The sequence below is a fragment of the Orussus abietinus genome, unplaced genomic scaffold, assembly GCF_000612105.2.
Source record: "Orussus abietinus isolate OABI.00-Male unplaced genomic scaffold, Oabi_2.0 scaffold53, whole genome shotgun sequence".
NCBI classification, from domain to species: domain Eukaryota; kingdom Metazoa; phylum Arthropoda; class Insecta; order Hymenoptera; family Orussidae; genus Orussus; species Orussus abietinus.
The window spans coordinates 560-23,237 of record NW_019394239.1 but is presented as its reverse complement, the minus strand read 5'-3'; the positions used below and the strand labels follow the sequence as shown (position 1 = coordinate 23,237).

At 41.4% G+C, this 22,678-nt stretch overlaps 1 long non-coding RNA gene across 1 annotated transcript; it reads right to left on the bottom strand.

The window, feature by feature from the left end:
* Positions 1-863: 863 nt before the first annotated feature.
* On the bottom strand, positions 864-3,849 carry LOC111673921. The gene is made up of 3 exons (XR_002762165.1): positions 3,557-3,849; positions 1,029-1,137; positions 864-934 (listed from the first exon to the last, which is right to left on the bottom strand). It is a non-coding gene; the product is annotated as an uncharacterized LOC111673921 (long non-coding RNA).
* Between the last annotated feature and the right edge of the window lie 18,829 nt (positions 3,850-22,678).

Here is a 22,678-nt window from a genome sequence, read left to right as displayed (position 1 = left end):
GGCTCAATGACATTTATATTTTTCTCAGGGCAGTTTATGTGAAATTTTCTTGGATGTTTTCGCGTTTATGTGGGCAAGGCATTTTTTATCGTTTCAAAGGTATCGAGGTGTGAGGAGATTATTGAGTATCGATTTTCAGCGTCTTCCGGCCATTGTCAACATCTTTACGTCGGGTTCAGATTGGAGATAGTCCTTGCGGGCGCGTGGCCATTAAGACGTATCGCAGAATGTCATTTCTATTGACATGACATTTAATGGTCGCGACACTCGGGAGCCTGCACGCCCTGGAATCGATCTAGGGAGAGCGACCTGCAGTCGTATATCAACCGGATATCAGTTGGACAGTTTTGATGAATTAGCCTCGTTAGCTTTACGAGACCGATTGTTAGTTCTCCGGCTCGCGTCGCTTTCCTGCTTCTTTATCATCCTCGTCTCTCGTATTCTGCGTTTTTTACCCTTTCCGGTCCCCTCTCCCTTGCTCGAGTATGTCCTGATCTGAAATCACTGTGGATATATACGTCGCACCTCCACTTTGAATATTTCCCTCGTAATCATTCTTCTCCCACCTCTGATACCGCGCCATGTCTTCAAATCTGTAACAACATTTGCATTTACCGGAAAAAGGCCCGACCAGATTATGAATAAAAATCGAATATACATTGCGTGCACTCGCCAACGCACTCGCGGAAAAGAAATTCATAGTCGTGACGAAACAATTTGCTGCAAAAAAATGGGAACACTTGAAAATGGGCCGGGAACATTTTTGTTATATTGACAACGAAATACGATTACTTGCCTGGGGCAGGGCAAACTCTATTCATAGTTTCGGTATTCTTTTCTGGCAACAACAAATTGTCCAGCACTCGTTCGTTTAAGTAGTGGGAATACTTTTTTGGCCGTTGCAACGCATTTTTTCTAATCAGAGCGATTATTCCTGCGGTAAGAGCGAAAGCTTTATCAGCAATGCTGTCCTTTGCTAAAAGTGGAAATGTCTTTTTTTTCCGTGCAGTGTATGACGTATTGCGTACCTTAATTAAAGAAATTCCGTCCAGCATAGCCGTCCAATGTGGCTTTAATCGATGGTTCAAAGTCGTACGCTTATCAAACGTCGACTGTGACTTCCGCGCCTCGCAAGCCCTGTGAACATGGCGGTAATTTTATTCGTCGCTAATTTCACTGTCGTTATATGTTAATAACGCAGACTCATCTAGGTAATCTATTAAACGAGTAATCCACGTTTTACAATAATACGAACTTATACGTGGGGTTACTCAGGCCCTTTTCGTTTTTTTCCCGTTTTTGGAATTAAAATACTGATAAGGCGCGCATCTTCCCCGAAACCTCTAACCTCTAACCTGAAAACTTCTGATTTTATCTCAAGTTACAAAGTAGACGCACTGAGAAAAAAGTGTCCACTGAACCAAATATTTTCTTACTTCAATGAATAATAATTTTACTCAAGTAAACTCGAATAATTCAAAAATTCGATGCAACATTTATTCGGAATTCTGACAATTTATTCGAGTCAAATAATTATTCATAGAATTAACAAAATATTTCTTCGGTACTATTCAAAGACATATATCCTTGCTTCAATGATTTTTTTTCCCATTGCAGACAAATAAACATACGATTAGAAATTATTGGTACCCCTAGATTATAAAAATACTGTTTTAAAGCATAGGACCTGGTCAATGTATTGTTTCATTCAAGTAATTTACGATAAAAAATATTTCCAGTCCAATCTGACGCGTCACACTAAACTTCACAGATAATGATTACCGGTAAGGGTTTCGCATCTATACCGCACAATATACGTTTATATGAATTTGGCACGAAACTTTATCCTTATATACGCATTTATATATACTTGGCACAAAACTCTATCCTTACATAAGCATTTATATGCATTTAGCATGAAACTTTATCCTTATATACGGATTTATAGGTTTTGGTATAAAACTCTATCCTTATATACGCATTTATATGTGCTTGGCACAAAACTCTACCCTTATATAAGCATTTATATGTATTTAGCATGAAAATGTCTCCTCATATACGCATTCATATGTACTTGGCACCGAACTGTATCAAATTTCTCGAAAAATATCGTCCATCGTGACTCGAGTCGTACTCGGACGCGACCAACGGAAAGTCGGGCGCTGCTATTGGCGCAGCTATCAGGCGCTATCTCTTCGAATGGTCCCTCCCTCTCGGCGTATCTCTCCCTCCCCTGGCTCTTCCTCTCGCTGCACATCACTGTCACCCAGGGACGAGTGCCCATTGGTCCGAGGGTCTTCTACCGTGCCCCGCGCCTCTCGCGGCCGGTACCCGTCCTCTTCTCTGGTCCAATTCGTGTCTCCCTCGAGCGCCGCTCATCGAGCCATGAACTCGAGTGGCATCCACGACTCCCCATTGGCTCGAGGGAAGAGCATCCTCTCCCGGTTGGTCGCCCTGCGAGCATCTCCGCTCATCTTCGCGACTGCGCGACCTGTGGCTGCTCTTGTTTCCAAAATGGCGGACAGATAAACGGGTGGGGCTTCACGACGATCCAGACTCCGACTCGGCTGCGCTATTGAAACCCGCCTAAAAATTTAAGGTGAAGTGAAACCCCCCCCCCCCCCCCTTAAATCAGTCGATTCGAATACAACACTTATTTTAAGGGTATTGCACCAAACTGTCCGCAACTTTGACACATGACTAGTGATCATCTGAGAATTGTTCTGACACATTCTAAATTTGGATTTTTCCAAACATTTTTTTTAACTCAGCCTAGACCAGAACCAAAATGGCGTCCAGCTCTCATATTTCGATCCATATACAATTATCGAAGGCTTTGATATGAGAAACGAAAGGGTCAGGACAATTTTGCGACAATTTAGAAAACTTTGATAATCGATAAACTCGCACTTGAGCGGGATAAAGGCGAAAAAAGTGTCTTATGCGCTTCTATGCTAAAACGATGGGAATACGAGGTCGCGGAGTGAAAATTTAATTAACCTGGAAATCACAGATGGCGCGAGGGGTCCCTCTGCAGTCAATTAGGGCCCCAGAAAGCATGAATCTAGAGGATTTCTGGAGTTTTACTTCGATTTCTTTATAATTATTGTACGAAAACGACAGGTGGAGTATGCCATTTAGGACAATACCCAATATAATTCGACCCAGCTGTCAATATAAAAACGAACGTCGGCAACGTAGGTATTTAGAAAAATCTTTATCGACGTTGATCGAGTTCCTCGACGTGTTTCACTTCACCTTAATTGTGCGGTAAAAACAAGTTGTAACTGATTAACCACCTGAAAAGGCGCCCCACGTTACCGACATTTGTGTTTATACAATTAACTCGGTAGAGTTTCGCGCCAAATACATATATAAGCGCTTGAAGTGTTATAAAACTTTTCTCTAAACTCGGCGCGCCAAATAATTTGAAACTTTACACCTAGTTTGAAAAAGAGTTTTGGTCTTAGCATGGGAAGTCCTTCAAATAAGTGTCTTATTTGAATCGATTGGCTTTACTTCACTTTAGTGTTATTATAACAATTTAATTACATACATGCGAGGGTGATTGAAGTATCGAACTAGTGATATATGTAGAATGCAGCTGATTTCACATCGACGGTTCCAATCCTATCGTTACAGGAATAAAGGTACGGAAGGTGTAAGGTGGAGGTGGCGAACGGTAACAGCCGGTAGTCGTTCACCGTGCGATAAGTACAGTATCAGCATTTATCAGTGGCTCACTCGGATGGAATACTTATACCTGGTTAAAGATGTCAGGTGTGTATGCAAAAGATAACGGGGCAAGATAACCGCCGAGTTTACACCGGGTCACGCCCTGAACTTCAGGTTCTCTGAAATCGTTATACAGTAAATTCCATTATGTAATTGAAAATGATAATTATACTCACGCCACGTTTTCACGAGATTCTGCAACTCATATCAAACAAGGAATTAGTACGCAGCTAGTTACTTCCTACCATGATATCAAGGCCATTTTATTCCAATACAAAAATTATTACATCAAACTGTAGCGTTGAAGTTCCCAAACGCTCCCCAGGGACCATTTATTTCGTAGTTAAGAAAAAAATTAAAAGAACTTAACTCAAATAAATTCGAGTAAATTCGACGCAATATTTCTTTGAAATTATTGGAATTTATTCGAATAGAATCAAATAATTATTCTTTGAATTATCAAAATATTTCTTCGGTCCAATGAATTTTTTTCTGAGTGTACATATCAATTATCTCCCCAGCCGCTACGATTTTCCCCTAGTTTCCAATTTCTCACTTCAAGTAATTCCCTAAAAATATCTTCACAAGCGAGGCAAAAATGTCTCAGTTCACAGAAGGGGACAATGAATTTCGGCGCAGCGCGGAGTCGCCTCACAGCAGCCACATCCTCGGCGTCGGCAGCCGCTGTCTCCCAGAATAACGGTAACTGTTAGTCATACATCCTGTCATACGCTCAGCTATAACCGGCCCTGGTAATGGCCCCGCGCCATTACGCGGAGACACGGCGGGGAGAGAGAAAGAGAGAGAAAGAGCTTGCCAAGAGCGACCGCTCGACTCGGCGGTCATGGATCTATTCATACACCGGGTCCCGCGCGGCGGCTTATGCATCCTCGATCCGCGGAGGACAGACTTGGCAACAGTGGCCACTTCTCGGTTGGTTGGAGGGAGAGGGGGGGGGTGCGAGTGACATCCATCGCGTCGAGAGTGAGAGCGAGAGAGACGGCATGACAATCGTGGGCGGCGGGTAGATGCGGGTTGATGCAGGCGCGGGGAGGGAAGGGACCGCGAGGAGGTGGCCAGGGGAGGTTGGACCCTGCGCCGGGAGAGGGGAGGTGGTTGCCATGGCTACCAGAAACCGCAGCCGCCGCCGCCCCCCACCACCGCTACCGCCGAGCCGCTACCGCCAACGACAATGCGAGGTGTCACTGACTCCTGGGTAACGCAAAGCGACGCTCCGCGTGACACTCGCGCGTATGCGTGCACGCGAGGACCGCGCACCCGTGTGTGCGTGCGCACGTAAGGGCCTCTCCGTAAGGCGCGCTCGTTACACGCCCATCCCAGCGCTCGACTACAGCGAATTCAAAGTCCACGTCGCCCCGGGAACTCTGCGCCGTGGCGTTATCATCGACTTCCTGTCGGCTCTGTTGCGGAATAGGGCGTTGTACTCGTTGCATATGATGCGAATATGCGAAGTAACTGGGAGCGAAGGTTCAACGGGCTGTCAGCGGGGCGGAAGGGTGAAGGTGGTCAATTATTGTATTAAATAATGGAATTATTAATAAATTGGAGAGACTCTCGGGAGGGACGTTGTTTTTTACCCTTTCCTTAACCTCTTATCTAATGTTTACCCCGGTGATCTGGATTATTTGGGGAGGTTTTATCATCACCGAAGTTCAGTTTTCTCATTTATGCAGCTTATTTCCAGTGCTCTGGCACACCGGATGTAAAAGTTTTCCAAATGAGAGGTTATCCTTAAGTACAGAATTCTTCTTAAATATGAAGTGTTTTACCTTGAAATTTAGCTCTACAGTTATTTATTTTCTTAACTGAATATCTTCCGTTAAGAAAAACTGAACAATTTCTTAAAAGGTCAGAAGACCTTCCCGATATCTACTTTTCCAAATCCATCGCCATTTTGATTCTGGTCCAGTCTAAGTCAAAGATGTTTTTTTTGCAAAAATCCAAAGTTAGAAAGTGTCGGAACAATTCTTAAGTGTTCGCCAATCATGTGTCGAAGTTTCAGGCAATTTGGTCCCACACGCTTTAAAAAAAAGTATTTTACTCGAATCGGCGGATCTGAGGGGGGTTTCACTGCACGTTAGAGGACTAGATGAATTACAAGACTTCATCCTGAGTCCTCGCGCTCAATCCCCCTCAGCGAACCCGAGAGAGAGTGACTGAGAGAAAGGGCGAGCCGCGCCGTTCCGCTCGGCCGCGGCTTCGAAGGCGTTTTACGATTCGCGGAGGGACCATCGTGGACTCCCCGACGTCCCAGGGACAGGTCGAGGGACCGCGATCGTGACGCAAAAAGACGAACTTGAGCGACTCACCCGCCGGAAAGAAAAGATCCAACCGCCTCTCGCTGTTCCACTCCCCCGCCCCTCCCCCCACTCCCCCCGCTGTACCTCGCGCGGTGCGCGACGGGAATTAAATTAAGGCTTCCGAAAATAACTCGGCGACATTAGATTGCTCCTCGTGGGGTCGCGGACGACGCGCCATCTTGCGGACGGCGGACGAAGCGGATTATAATCGCATTCTTTGCCCTGCGTGAGCTTTTACTTTATAATCTTATCAATCGTTAATGAATATTAAGGTGTGCCATGAGATCTGTGGATCTATAGTCGATGAGTGGAGGGTAAATGGTAGAAATGTAATCTTGAGGGCAAATTATGTGATCATTAATTTATGAAAGGCAATTAGTGTTTAAGAATTCGAACGGAGTAATTGTAGGTTGGAGGTCAAGGTAAGTGTACCAGTGGTCGAACATGTCCCAGTTGCAGAACTCCACTTTAAATATTTCCTTTTATTAAACATTCCATGAATAATGGCTGTTCGAACACTGGTACATTCGACTTTTCCTTCGTCTTCGCAGCATATATAATAAATTACTCAATATTTACATATATATAGCATGTGTTTTGGAGACTAGAAATTCTGTTTTTTACGTTGATTCAAGTCATCACTACCTCATATCGGTCTTTATGTGGTTAATCTTGATCTGAATCTGAACGGTGTCTTAAGCATTCGGCTACTGGTACAGTTACCTTGCTGGGAATAAATCGCGGATGGGAATGCATTGGTTTTGGATGCGATAGGAGGTGAGCCCTTCATGAAAGTCGAAAATGAAATGAAGAAGTAGATTCAACGCGAAATGAAGGAAGTGCAATTTCTGGAAGAATTGTTTGCGCTGAATTTAGTGGATAAATTGCGTGGTTGTGATTTTTCTATATTATTTTTAAAATTTTAACGTTTTTAGTTCTTTTTCTATTTATTTTAACTTTTTACTTTTTTAATTTTTATTTAAAAAAATTTTATTCGGGATTAATTTTAAATAATATGGAATAAGTATAAGTCAAAGGCTGTATTTTTATAAATACTTCGTGGTGGGGGTTAGATCGTTTCATCGGCGGTAGGAGGTGGCCCCTCGTAAAAGACGAGAAAAGCGATCGACAAGATGGCCGCCGATTCCTTCCTACCTTAGGCGTTCGCGAGGAGGGAGACTCAGGATCGGAGATAAAACCAAGGGGCACGTGGGGAGGGTCCGTGGGAGAGGGAGTGGGAGGACAGGTGGTCCTTTCGGCTTCCATCTCGCTTCGCTACCTTCGGACGTGGAGCTGCACTTCGCAGAAGTAGGGATACCTCGGCCGCCATCTTTGGTTCTGCCGAAACAAAGACTCGCAAGTCTCGGAGTCGGGCCATTTGCGCGATTTCGTTCTCGAAGGGCTGACTCGTCTTTTTGGTTGAATTGGTCGCGTCTATCGACACGGGATGTACTATTCGCTTCGTGGTTTCCATGAGAACCGTAAAAACATAATACGTTTGAATATAATAAGGGGAAGCACAAGAAATACATAAATTCGTAAAGTTGGAAATTCATAAAATGATAATTTCTTGTATACGAGATAAGAATTTAGTCATGCATAAATTCAAAATTGTTCCGCAAAAATTCATTTCTTGGGAAGTGCCGGAAAAGTGACATTATATTCTGATGATATAGGTAAGGCAAGGAGAGCATAAAGAATACATATATTCGAAAAGATAAAAATCCGGATAACGATAATTACAGAATAAGAATTTTATCGCGCAAAAATCGAAAATTTCCCCGTGAAAATTCATCTCCTCGAGAACTGTCGGAAGAGTGGCACTATCGTGGCACCCAGACAATATAGGTAAGGTAAGAATGAGCACAAAAAACGCATAAATTCGAAAAGGATAAAAATCCGTAAAATGATAATTACAGGATATGAATTTTATCACGCATAAATCCAAAATTTCCCCGTGAAAATTCATCTCCTCGAGAACTGTCGGAAGAGTGGCACTATCGTGGCACCCAGGTGGTATAGGTAAGGTAAGAATAAACACAAAAAAAAGCACAAATTCGAAAAGGATAACAATCCGTAAAATGATAATTACACGATATGAATTTTATCACGCATAAATCCAAAATTTCTCCGCGAAAATTCATCTCTTCGAGAAGTGCCGGAAAAGTGGCACTTTATCTAGATGATAAGCCAAGCCTGAAGGGAGCCATTCGGCGATACTTCTATGGAGGCAACGGATCGGTGAAGAGGTTAGGTTTGCAAGAGGCGATGCTCTTACCACGCCGCGTCTCCACCACTTATCGCTCGTAGTCCGATTCGCTTCGCGGTCTCCATGGAAACCCTCGGAAAAAACCTATCGATTCTCCCTTTCGTCTCCTCTGAAAGAACTCTTTCAAGAATCCCCGACTCTTCGCGTCCCCCCGCGCCCCTGCTCCTCCCTCGCCGCTTCCGATTCCCGATCCTCCCCCGAGACCGAGTCCAGACCATTTCTGGGAGAAAATTTTCACACGCCCAGACCGTTAAAGAGGTTTATTTCGCTAATAAGACCGGACCGCGCCGCTTATTGAAACAATAAAGAATCAGGCCGCGCGCCCTCAAGATGACGGCCGCTTGGTCACGCGGGACTCTACGTGCGGGGGTTGCAGAGCAACCCCCTGATCAACTCCTGATGGATTTATTACCCCCGGTATTGCGGTATTTCGGCACTTATTAGCTCGACTTGCCCCGAGATCGAATCGGGGCCGAGATCATGCGAGATCTCTGGGATATGCATCATTTCGTGCCCCTCGTTCGAGTCGAAAATGGGAAGGGAGTATCGTGAATTCCTGCTTCAAGTGTCTGGGACGTTATTAGTTATTTTATCTTAGCGCTGGGAATTATTCCGCGGATTTAGGTTTCTCTTGTATCTAAATGCTTTACACGTCTTGTATTTAAATTAATAAAATGGAGAAGATTTTGAGAGACAATGAAATTCAGGATATCAAGGCTATGGGGTAACGTTGTAGAGGGAATTAATCTTAATACTGTATTAGTAAGCTGATGAACAAAATACTGTAATTTTCTAACAGTGTCGAATGAAACGTAGGACACGATACGCATTCAGACCACATGTGTATTCATTTTTGAACGAAATTTCAAAAAATTTCAATATGTTATAGAAATCATGAATTTATCCAGAAACTCATAAAATTTCGAAAAAATCGTAAGTTCACGATACATTTATGAATTTTAAAAAGTTATAATATTCGTTAATACATTCGTTATAAATTTATTAACTTAAAAAAATTGTAAGTTGATAATAAATTTATGAATTTTAGATAATTGGAAGTACACAATCAACTTATAAATGCTATAAAATTGTAAATTCACAATAAATTTACGAATTTTAGATAATTATAAGTTGATAATAAATGCGTACCAGCTCATATTCGTGACTTCAGATTTGTGATCTCTGCAAAGTCATGCATTAAAAGTGCCCGAATTTTATGAATATCTCCTGGATTCGATCTTCTACCTTTCACATAGGGTAAAGTCCGGATAGACGCCTACGTTTTTAACATATGCTTCTAAAGTCGGTCTATAGTCGGTGGAAACGAAAGTATTTGCTTTCGTTTCCAAACAATTCCATGTCCATATCATACCGTTATATTTTATCTTCATTATACTCTACAATTATTTATCCAGGATGAATAGTTATTATAATTGATGAAAAATAAAAAAAGGTCTCGATTTGATGAAGATGAAGATAAAATATATCGGTATGATATGGACATGGAATTGTTTGGAAACGAAAGCAAATACCCTTAATTTTTTTTTATTTAATTGAGAAAATTATATTTTTCATTTCTCGTTAAGCTTTTCCAGGTGAATTGGTTAAAAAATATGATGTTCTGGAGGGTGAAACTGTTAAATCGCCCCTTGACAAGCCTTACTTTAGATGGTGGTTTCACCCCCTTAAAGTGTTTAATGGCAGATAAAAAAGAAATACGTGTCGCTAAGTTTTTAGTCTACTATAACATATTATAAAAGAAATCAAATCGGAGAGATCGATCTGAGATACCTTCCTTGTTCGAGTGAATATCGTTAAATATTCCGCGTTGAATACAACAAAACTAAAAAAAAAAAACTACAAAATGAAATAATCTCCAAAAGGCATCTATCCGTACCTAAAAAGTGATAGTTTAGGCATCTATTCTTTATAGGCGACTATCTGGACCTTAAACTAGGGCATCTATCCTTTCAGGTGCGGAAAGATGCCTTCGTATATATCAAAATAAACGTTACAAAGTGAGATTAGGAAACCGCTGAAGGTCTTCAATTCTTATATCGATGATGTAGAAATGAGGTAAATATGTTAATTTACTTGTTAGTTTTCTACTTTTACAGCAGTTGCTACGAGGTGAGAAAAACTTAACTGGCAAATCTGATGCACTGATTTTTTTAAGCGATCAACCCTACGCAGGGGAATACTTCGTAGGGGTTGCGTCGAAAATGAAGTGTCGGGGGGAGGGGTTATGCAAGCAGGGACGTCAGGTCGCTAAAAGTTAATTTGTTTTAAAGATCTGGAAAACGGAGCATCTATCCGTACTTTACCCTATGTCCTTGTCGTATCCTGCTACGCGACCGGAAGTAGTTCCCGGGCGGGATAGGTTTAAGTACACCGGAGGATGGTGTCTGGTTGAGAATCGATAGAGCTCCTGCCGACACAACCCTGCGAGACACGACTCCCGGATTCTACCGCCCCGTTCCACCTCCAAAAACCCCATCCACTAACCAACCAGCCCACCTCCCCGCGACCTCCTGGCAGCCCACCTCTTCGGCCACGTAACGAACCTCCGGCTCCTGCCTTCGGAGACCGAGTCTCCGGATAAGGACTCCGGCAAACGGGAAGAGAAGCGGAGCGAGGCGGAACAATGCTTCGCTTTGGAGACTCGGAAATGTCGAGGCACCGTCGAGCTTAGGGAGGAGAGGACCTGCGAGGGACCTGTTCCAAACGGTTTAACTCAAGGCGCAAGGGGTAGATGTTGACGAGACATGCCCGAAATTGATGTAATTATTAAGGAACACGAGTGCCCCGGGAAATAATTGCGAGGGAACGATGGAAGAGTGGGGCAGAGACGGAGGGATAATCTTACCGCCGTTATACCTGAGTCCTGATGTGTTTATCGATGAGGAAGGGAGCAGATGAATAAGAATATTAATAAAATTATTAATATTTAATATTTAAGAGGGGGATTTTATTGGCGATATACCTGAGTTAGGCCGTCAATGAGAAAAGGAACAGTAAAATAAAAATGCAATTAATATTTAAGAGAGGGAATTCTATCGCCGATATATCCGAGTCCCAATTTGTTCATCAATGAGGAAGGGAATAGAATAATAAAAATACTAGAAAATTACCCCCCATTGCCCGCGGTGGTTTTCAAAAAGTAAGCACTTCGACCCCTTCGCTGTAAGTCGAACAGGAGGGCTCGAATTCGAAATCTGATGAAACTTTTGACACCCTCAACCCCGATTTAGGGGGGACATATATCAGCGATTTTCAAAATACGAACCGGAACCCGCCGAAAAAAGGTGACCTTTGTTCCGTGACGCACATACGCACGAAAACAGCGCTTTAGTAAAGGTGGATAAGTAATATGTATTATTGAAAAGGGGGATTTTATCTGATCATCGATGATAAAAAAAACGGAAGAATAAAAATGTACTTCATATTCTGTGTAAACTTAACGGGTACGTTATTTACATGTAGAGTTTCTTATAATTACACATGTTAGTCTTGACTTTTATCACTGTTTCGGAACGTGGGAAACACAAATTTGATCATTTCGAGAAGTTGTGTCTTCTGTTCCCATTCGTATCGATTCTACAACGTTTCTCATAGAACAGAAACGAAGAGCCAATCGAGCCGTAATTACAGCAGCGTCGTACACTTACTGGGTAACGAGGAAAAGATGGCACGTGATCGAACAGTTTAGTCCGAGGGATGCCACCCTTGTTTGGTCTCATAGTTTACGGCCCAGTAACCTAATCGAAGGCCGCTGCTCGATAAATGTGTTTGAACTAGTCTCATCGTTTCTGCGAAAAATGAGTCTAATGACCGAGACACGGTACGCAAGTATTTGTCGTCGCGTGGAAAATAGAATACATCCGAGTACGAGGGACACGATGAATAAACACATTTTATTCATTAAAGACACTCTATAGCATGTATATCTCCATAATTAAAGTTTTCGGTGAATTAAAATTCTGTTTTCTATTACCCTTCCTATGTTAACAATACATATCCAGCTAGAAGTTTCATAGGAACCAATAATTAATGTTTTATGTTAGACGAAATTTAAAAGTGGCGTCTTTACGACGTAGAATTGTAATAATGTACGGACAATGTGTGGATTTCGCGACGCCAGTTGAACAATTTTTTAGGATTACTAGATGTTTTAAAGGCAGAAGGGGAGTAATTAAACATGTCTCGACGAAATTTGAAAATGGCGTCTTTACGACGTCGAATCGGAATAACGCAATGGCAATGTGTGGAATTTCGCAACGTCTGATAAAACATTTTTTAGGGTTCCTAGACGTTCAAATGGCAAAAGGGAAGTAATTAAACATGTCTCGACGAAATTTGAAAATGGCGCCTTTACGACGTCGAATCGGAATAATGTAATGGCAATGTGCGGAATTTTGCGACGCCGGTTAACACATTTTTTAGGGTTCTTAGATGTTTAAAAGGCAAACCGAGAGTAATCAAACGTGTCTCGGCAGATATTAAGAAACCAGGCAAAACAGAAAGCAAACATTCACAGCGCGTTTAAGGCAGTTAATAACCGGTCAGTTTTCTAGAGCCATAACGTCCTATCATTAGCTGGGTCATTGTGAGGTATTCCGCGTTGACGCAGTTACATGTAAGCACATTATAATGCGTGTCTTGTAGCCTACATAGAGGGTCAATATGACCTAATCGGAGTTTAAAGAACGATTCGATTATTTATTAACAGAGTGCTCGTGTTCGTCTCAAGTTTGGCCATGAGTCGTCGACGTCGCTTCATTCGACGAATAAATTAGGCTGATTCAGCAACAATTTCTGCGCAATGTACCCTAGAAAAAGAAAACAAGGGTCAAGTCACAATAAGAACAAAAAATTAAAATGGAACGAACCGAATTCCGGATAGCCATCGCGGTTCTGGATAAGTTGCATGGAGCCTACCCTGATTAAAAAAAAAAATGTTATTTGATAACATTTTTCGGGAAATTTTATTTTGACACGTTACACTAATTTTATAACATATTCTTCAAATGTTTTATAAACCTATAACATAAATTGAATACTTAAGTATGTTCACTTTCCTAGAGAATTTTAGAAAATTACAAGATGTCGTTACAAGATTAGAAATTTATTTAAAAATGGATGAGCTGATTTAACACCAGATTTTTCACGATATACCCTGAAAGCAGAGATCGAGTTTTATTACGTTACGTTGGTTAATGCAACCGCCTACTCAGGTTGTCCCAAAATGGTTACGATTACCGCAATTGCGATTCTCCTGATTCTTTTTTTCCCGAGCAGTGAAACCGAAAAATTGGAACGAACCGAATTCCGAATTGCTATCGCGGTTCCGGACAGGCTGCATCGAGCCTAATCAGCGTTATCGGGGGCACAAAGCGGCAATAAAGCGAGGCGAATTCGCGAGATTTTCGTGATCGCCCCTGGGGGCGAAAGCCCGTGCAGATCGGTCGTTGAGGCGGTGGTAATCGGTAGTGCGGTAACCCCTCGTCGACGTCGACGTCGACGTCGAGGTGACTCGTATTTTCACCGATCGGTCGGGAGGCCGAGCGGCGATAGTCCGCTCTTTTTGCGGCGCCTTTATACTCGCTCGGGGAGACCCCGGCGGTATTATAGGGCGAAAACGGTAAATGGCTCTAATAACGCAAAATCTCGGTAGCCATAAATATGAGTTGGCGATATCTCGAGGAGTGATCTCGGTGGCACGTCCAGAGTCTGCGTTGCCGTGTCTCGTGTGATACCGTTCGTACTCCTGCTCAAAGTACTCACGTCAAGTGTGTACCTGGTCTTATCATACCTACTACGGTATACGGTCTTCCTGCATTTATGCGATGCGTGCATTAGAAGCACCTCCCTGTATTTTCGTGAAAACGGCTCATCACGCACTTTGAAATGTTCATGTAAAATTTAAAAGAAATACTTTGAGTACCAAGGAAAATGAAGAATTGATCAGGGCATCCCTGTATAATCAATGGGTATGGGAAATTATTTCTAACGTCAAATGTGTACCTGGTCTTATCATACCTACTACGGTATACAGTCTTCCTGCATTTATACGATACGTGCATTCGAAGCACCTCCCTGTATTTTCGTGAAAACGGCCCATTACGCACTTTGAAATGTCCATGTAAAATTTAAAAGAAATACTTTGAGTACCAAGGAAAATGAAGAATTGATCAGGGCATCCCTGTATAATCAATGGGTAAGGGAAATTATTTCTAACGTCAAATGTGTACCTGGTCTTATCATACCTGCGACGATATACGGTCTTCCTGCATTTATGCGATACGTGCATTCGAACCACCTCCCTGTATTTTCGTGAAAACGGCCCATTACGCACTTTGAAATGTCCATGTAAAATTTAAAATAAATGCTTTGAGTCCAAGGGAAAGTGAAGAATTGATCAGTGCGTCCTGGTACTATCGGTACGTGTGCGAAATTATTCTTTTCCCTCGTGATTGCTCGCAGAAGAACGAAGGTATTCAATTAGCGGCCTTGCAATCAATTTCCATACTTTCCTTGGAGCTTGTGCATGATGCTTAACGTTTTGACCTGGTACCGGGCCGTTCTCAAGGTTGCATATCTGCAACAATGCACGAAACTGAGATCAATAGTTTTCGATCTTGACAAAAGTGAGTGGGCAAAAGTAGAAAACGTCCTGAGTAAACAATTTCATTGAGCCAGAAAAATATTTTACTAATTCATAGAATAATTATTTCACTTCAATAAACTCGAATAATTCTTATACACTGATTACCATTGAATTTATTAATTGTAAAAGTTGGTTTATTTATTCATTTATGTATATCTTCGTAAATTTAAGCATGAATGAAAGTTGCGAAAGAGTTTGTCTCTGCGTTTTCGCTAATGTTTATCGAAAAACTCGTTAGTACCCGTTAGTTTTTTATCGGTGATTTAATTCAGTCGTCCTAAGTTAACCCAGTAGTCTGGGAATCATGGGCCAGGTGGAGGAGAAAATGAACGTATTAATGCAGCTAAAGGTTAAGGGGGGCCAGACGGATGGACGAAGGGCAGTTACTCGGGAGACACGACATCGCAAGTAAAGGCTCTTGCGTGTCCTCCACCTATACGCATACTCTGCGTACAAGTCGATCGCGCTGGTCACGCTTCCATTGCGTATCAGGGGTGGAAATTTTCGAAGGAGAAATTTCTGGGAATGAATTAACGCCGTATCTGCGTGCATAATGGAACTCTTCTGGAACTCTTTAGGATACTTTGATGCCATTTCCAAACGATCGATTTCTAACAAATGATTTTCTTGATTAAGTGTGTATCAACAAATTCTAATTAAGAGAATTTAAGGCGTTCATGAAACTTTCCTTCAAACAGGTGCACCAAATATGAAAGCCCTAAGGTAGGTTCAGAGACCCATGGAATTTAATTCTATATAAAAAATTAAAAAATGTGTATAAACAAATTTGAAAAATAAAATTCCACGAGTGGAAGGACCTCCCTTAAAGCCTGCACATTCACGTCTTAAAATTGAGCACCCAATTCGAAGAAAAATTTCATAATCGAGACCCCTCAAACTCCACTTTTAATGCAACCATCTTTATATTTGCCGTATAATTAATATGCAAGTTGTGAAGTAGCAGCATAACATCATTTGATATGAATCATTTTTGTTCGTGTACAAGCATAATCAGCCTATCTGGCAGAAATCAGTTTTTTTCTCTTTTTTTTAATACCCCGGAGTCGTAATTGTGAAACGTGAGGTGTTATGAAAAGGTCATTCCACAGCTATCAAAACGTGAAAATGTTTATAAAACTTTTCTCCAAACCGGGGGCACCGAATCATTTGAAACGTCAGCGCGTCAATACGAAGGTGACATTTTTTTATTTATCCCAGACTCGAACCGAAGACACATTTTTTTTTTTAATTAAATTTCATGAGTACCTTGTTCTTCCTTAAGGTCTCCATAATCACGTGCTGAAGTTTCAAATGATTCGGTGCGCCCAGTTTGAAGAATAATTTTATATATATTTTGACGTTTTNTAAAGTAAACGTTTGGCAAATATTTCAAATGTCTGGTAAATATTTACAAAATGTATGATATTCGTTAAATATACAGAAAATATAGGACAAATATTTTGTGCTGCTAGGGTATAGAATGACCCGTTCATAACACCATAAGTCAACAACTGGCGGATAGAAAAAATTGTCCGGGATTTGTACACCCCCAAGAGAATCTCAATATCTTCGGCGTCAGTCGCGTGTCGTGGTGGACATCACCGTCGAAGAACCTCGAAGGGGTAGCGTGTCCGGTATCTGGTCAAGGGATCGCGGGAGACATTTCGTCCCCCAAGAGTCAGTCGGTCCCACAAATGACCATCGCCACCCCTGTCCACGTCGACCACCTTCGCCATGAGCCGACCACCTACAGCCATCGCAACCCCCCGCAGCCAGAAGTTCATATCTTCCGCGGAGAGTCACGCCAACTTAGATAAAAAGATAACCGGATTTATTAGATTTCTTCGGCCAGGACGACTGGTCGAGAGACGGGACTTCGTGCTCGAGTGCTTCGATCGACCCGTTGATTCCTACATCGCGATTCAGGGCTCCAAAGCGTTGACGAAGACGCAATAATTGGCCACCATTAGCGACATTTCCAATGCGAAATGTCTGAATAAATATGCCATTCGTAATGAAGCTTTCCAGCCGTTGGTAATGATGATTACAGACTTCTCAAAAAGAAAAAGTGACCCTTATAGTTCGAGACACGTAGGTTAGGGGTACCACCTTTAAGGGAATGTGAAACTGGCACAGGAGATCAATTGTTCTTACAATTTTTATTCGAACTGGGTGTATCGAATCGTTTCAAACTTTACAACGTAGGTACCGAGTCGTTCAGAAATTTAGCAGATGATTACGAAGGGTCTGAAGAAGGTCCTAACACTCATGAAATTTCATTTTCAAATCCTTTTATAAAGAATTTTGTGATTTTTTAATAGAAATGGAATATTATGGGGCCCGATACCTCCCTTAGGGCCTCCACATTCCCGGAGTATAATTTCATCCGATTCGGTATACTTAACACGAAGAAAAGTTTTATAAACGATTGTCTCCTTGGATGTCATTTTTACGTCACCTTAAAGTACTCTCATTTCGAAATATTTCGAAACCGCATAGTTCAAATTTTTCTCATCTCCGCGATTTATACAGTCTAGGGCTCCTTATCGTTGACAAAGACCACGATTACAGACATTTCGAATGCGAAACGTCCAATTGTCGATAAATGTAGATTGCAGACTTCTGAAAGAACAACTGACCTCTGCTCTCCAGAACCTTCAATATACATTGATTAACCTGACTATATCCAATACTTTCAGATTACACCTATTGAAAGCAACCCAGCTTTGATTTTTGTCACCTCCACGACTTCTACCATTTACGGCTCCGTATCGTTGACAAAGACCACCATTACATACATTCCGAACATGAAACGTTCAATTGTCTATAAATGTAGATTGCAGACTTCTGAAAAAATAACCGACCTCTACTCTCGAGACCTGCGATATACATTAATTAATCCGACTATATTTAATACTCTCAGATTCCACCATTTCAGAGCAACCTTCGATTTTTTTTACCTGCAGGGCGCATTCTTAAGGTGAAGTTAAACACGTCGAGGAACTTGATCGACGTCGATAAAGAAGATTTCTCTAAATACCTACGTTGCGGACATTCGTTTTTATATTGACAGCTGTGTCGAATTATATCGGATATTGTACTAAATGGCATACTCCACCTGTCGTTTTCGTACAATAATTATAAAGAAATCGAAGTAAAACTCCAGAAATCCTCTGGATTCATGCTTTCTGCGGTCCTAAATGACTGCAGAGGAACCCCCCGCGCCATCTGTAATTTCCAGGTCAATGAAATTTTCACTCCGAAACCTCCTATTCCCATCGTTTTAGCATGAAAGCTCGTAAGACACTTTTCTCCTTTATCCCGCTCAAATGCGAGTTTATCGATTACCAGAGTGTTCTAAATTGTCGTAAAATTGCCCTGACCCTTTCGATTCTCATATCAGAACCTTCGATAATTGTATATTGATTGAAATACGAGAGCTCGGCGCCATTTTGGTTCTAGTCTGGGCTAAGTTAAAAAATGTTTTTGAAAAATCTAAATGTTGAATGTGCCAGGACAATTCTTAGATGATCACGAGTCACGTGTCAAAGTTGCGTACAGTTTGGTCCAATACCCTTAAAAAAAAGTGTTGTATTCGAATCGACTGATTTGAGGGGGAATTTCACTTAATCTTAACACATTCGCGACCGCTGACGTGTATTCACTTCTCTTCAAGTTCTATTCCTGATTGCCGCTGACGTGAATCACGTCCGTAACGATACACGATACAAGTTTGCGGCAATCAGTTTCAGAATTTCATTATTTTCGCCCGTACTCAGTATTTGAAACGGATAAAATTTGCCGGTCGCGAATGTGTTAGGAATCTTATTTTACACAAGAATTAGATGATCATTTCAGAAAGTATCCGATACCGTTTCCTTAAATCCACAAACGCGGTTGCGTTGAAACTGTCCCAATGAAGGACTTTCGTTGCACATCAAAGAGAATAGGCACCCATACTTGTTCCGCCGAGGGTCCGATAATTGTTTCTCGGAGAATGGTTTCCTCTGGGGTCAAGAAGAGGGCAGCGATCGCATAAAGAGGATGCCTTGACCGCGTCGCAAAATGGCGACCGCAAAGGGGCGAAGGAAAGGTGCGAGACGAAAGCCTGGAGGGGGCGGAAGAACGGGAGGCAGGCTGGGAGGACTTGTAGCTGCCGTTGTTATGTCTGTGAGACCGCCAGGTTCTCCGGTTCGATTATGCCCCGATGCCTAAACAACAATGACAAACAACTCGTTCTCTGTTTCGTGGACTCGGTGACCAACGCCCTGCCCGTCGTTTTCGCTGCGAAGGCCCATAGCAGATTCGAATAGTCGTATCGGCGTGCCCGCCCACCCAAACATCAATGTTTACCTGACACCTCCACGCCTCGTTCCCTTCCGTATGATTGCTCGATTATTTATTTTCAGTTCGAACGTTATCGTATTAAGTGTTCCACCGTGACGTCACAGCTCTCCAAACATTTCCTCGGGCGTTCCTAAGGTTGCACGGTTCAAAATAGTGTACCATTACCTTATCACATTCTCTCTGCAGAGGTTTTCTTCGAATCCGGGACATTAATTTCGTGACACGTGTCATAAATTTCATGTATAAAGTGTACATGATCTGTCTACGTACTTTCAAATAGTTACGATGTACGTTTAAGGCAAGTGTACCAGTGGTCGAACACGTCCCAGTTGCCGAACGCCACCTTAAATATGTCCTTTTATTAAGGTGAAGTGAAAGCCCCTTCAAATCAGTCGATTCGAATACAACACTTTTTTTTAAGGGTATTAGACCAAACTGTCCGAAACTTTAACACGTCACCCCTGATCATCTAAGAATTGTCCTGACACATTCAAAATTTGGATCTTTTAACAAAATTTTTTAACTCAGCCCAGACCAGACCCAAAATGGTGTCGAGCTCTCATATTTCAATCAATATACAATTATCGAAGGCTCTGATATGAGAATCGAAAGGGTCAGGACAATTTTACGACAATTTAGAACACTCTGGTAATCGATAAACTCGCATTTGAACGGGATAAGGGCAAAAAAAGTGTTGTATGCGCTTCAATGCCAAAACGGTGGTAATACGAGGTCTCGGAGTGAAAATTTAATTGACCTGGAAATCACAGGTGGCGCAAGGGGTCCCTCTGCAGTCAATTAGGGCCCCAGAAAGCATGAATCCAGAGAATTTCTGGAGTTTTACTTCGATTTCTTTATAATTATTGTACGAAAACGACAGGTGGAGTATGCTATTTAGTACAATATCCGATATAATTCGACACAGCTGTCAATATAAAAACGAACGTCGGCAATGTAGGTGTATAGAAAAATCTTCTTTATCGACGTCGATCAAGTTCCTCGACGTGTTTCACTTCACCTTAAGCGTTCCATGAATAATGGCTTTTCGAACACTGGTACATTCGGCTTGTCCATCGTTTTCGCAGCATAAATAATAAATTACTCAATATTTACATATATATAACATGTGTTTTGGAAGCTAGAAATTCTGGTTTGTACGTTGATTCAAGTCATCGGTACCTCATATCGGTCTTTATGTGCTTAATCTTGATCTGAATATGAACGTCGTCTTAAGTGTTCAGCCACTGGTAAACTTACCTCACTTTGAAATTCGCAGTAAGTATTCATAATATTTTCATTAGTTTACGGAATTATTTCTTTATATTTTAAACAGCCAAATTCTGAAGGTGTTTGTACAGGGCTTTTTGAGAGGGTTTATTTTATGATGATTTAATCGGAGAATTATCAAATGCGAAATAATGACACGCCTCACCTGTGCAGAGACGCGCCATTTTGAATATACATGCTTATTTCATTGGTTGACAGAATTATTTATTCTTCGATGTTTGAAACAGTCAAGTTGCGAAGATGTTTATACAGAGCTTCTTGGCAGGATTTATTTTAAGGGGATTTAACGGGGGATTGATTAAATACGAAGTTTTGTAATTTGTACGTTTACTATGATCTTACATAGTAAATGTGCAGGTATTTTGTTAATATTTTTAACAGTGCATGTCATGGATCGTTTTGACCTTATGCGAGTCTGCCGATAAAATTAGTAATTTTGAGAGTTTATTTGCATCTTATTGTTCAGAATCTACGTCTGCAGCGAAATTAACCATGTATCAATTAATAATGCATTCTCTGGAATTTTCGATCGCTCTTTACCAGCTTTCCAGTAGTTTCGTTTAAAAATGATGTAAAATTCGCCACGAAAAAAAAAATTATTCGCGAACTTGTGGGAAAATCATTAAGTAATTTTATATTTACCCGATTAGGATGTCAATGAAAATATTGTACATGGGGATAAAGCTAAACGTAGTTATTGCACATTTTTTGTGGAAACTTATCTTGTAAAACGGTTTTAAGTAAGCGTTCTGTATACATCAGAAGGCCTAACGTTGACATATACAAAGTCGGGAAAAAGTATCGCATATCCAAGAGCGAGCATACGCTAAAAAAGTTTCGCTGAATCAACAAGCAAAGGATCAACAAAGTGTCCGGCGTACAGCCTAATCAAAGACGTCTTTATTTGTCTTTCGGAAGTCCATAATATAGTCTTAGTATTTGTGTTCTTGTTGCGTGAATTTATAAAGAACATTGTCCGATAACGGCAGACAATTTCCTTGCAATAATATTTAACCTACAATTGTCAAAATGCTTTTCGGACCTAAACGTCGTTATGAAGGTTCTATTAATATCGACAACAGTATGTGCAAGTGTACGACGGAAGAATTATATCGAAAAAATAACCAGCCATTTATAAAGTTCTCACGAAAATTCGAAATACAATAATTGAAGATTAAAAATGTTAACCGCTAATTACGGAAAGTCGTCATATTTCCAAAGCCACAAGCCTAAATAAAATTTCAACAATATATCATAGTTATAACATTATGTCCATGCTTCCATCTACATCTAAACCTGAAACTAAATCCTTTAAATCCTCAGTTTTTACCATGTGGCGGTCATAGCATATCAAATCCCGCACAGGAGAGATTTTTCGGTGTCTAAGGCAGGGTCTGCCTGATAGCCTTACTGACGAGTCCACACACAGGCAGACCCGGGACGAAACACAACAAACAGGGCACACACCATCATTCCACACCTAAGCCCAAAACCATAAAACCTCTCATGGTTTCAATAAACATTCGTCTTTGATTCAAAGAACTTTTTTTCGGTACAAACAAAAATTGAATTTTTTTTCACATTTCTACTATAGCATTCCCAAAAGTCCTAAGTGCATAATACAGATTCCCAGCGATATTATCCTATGGTAACGTATCCGAACAAAGAACTAGAATCCATTAGACCAGCCACCTATCGCCATTGAGAGGAAGTACCTCACAACCCTCATTTTAAAACTCTGTTGCCCACTTTCCATCGGAGCGTGCTCTTGTGGATAACATTTAAGTCAAAAAAGGAATAAAAAAACAATGGCAAGTAGGAGCAAGACTCCAACATTTCAATTTTCTATTGGTTCCATCGAAAATTTTGAATTTAAAGCGTATCAGGAACTGCAGAAACACAAAGCAGACGTGAGTTGGGAGATTGCTCACGGGCAGGGTCGCGTGATCGCATTCTGTGCTGTTTGCTCTAGTTTCGTACGTTAGATTTCACCGTGTTCTGCCTACAAGGGTAGCGCAATGAATTTATGGTAGGAGCTCGCGCACTCGCGTT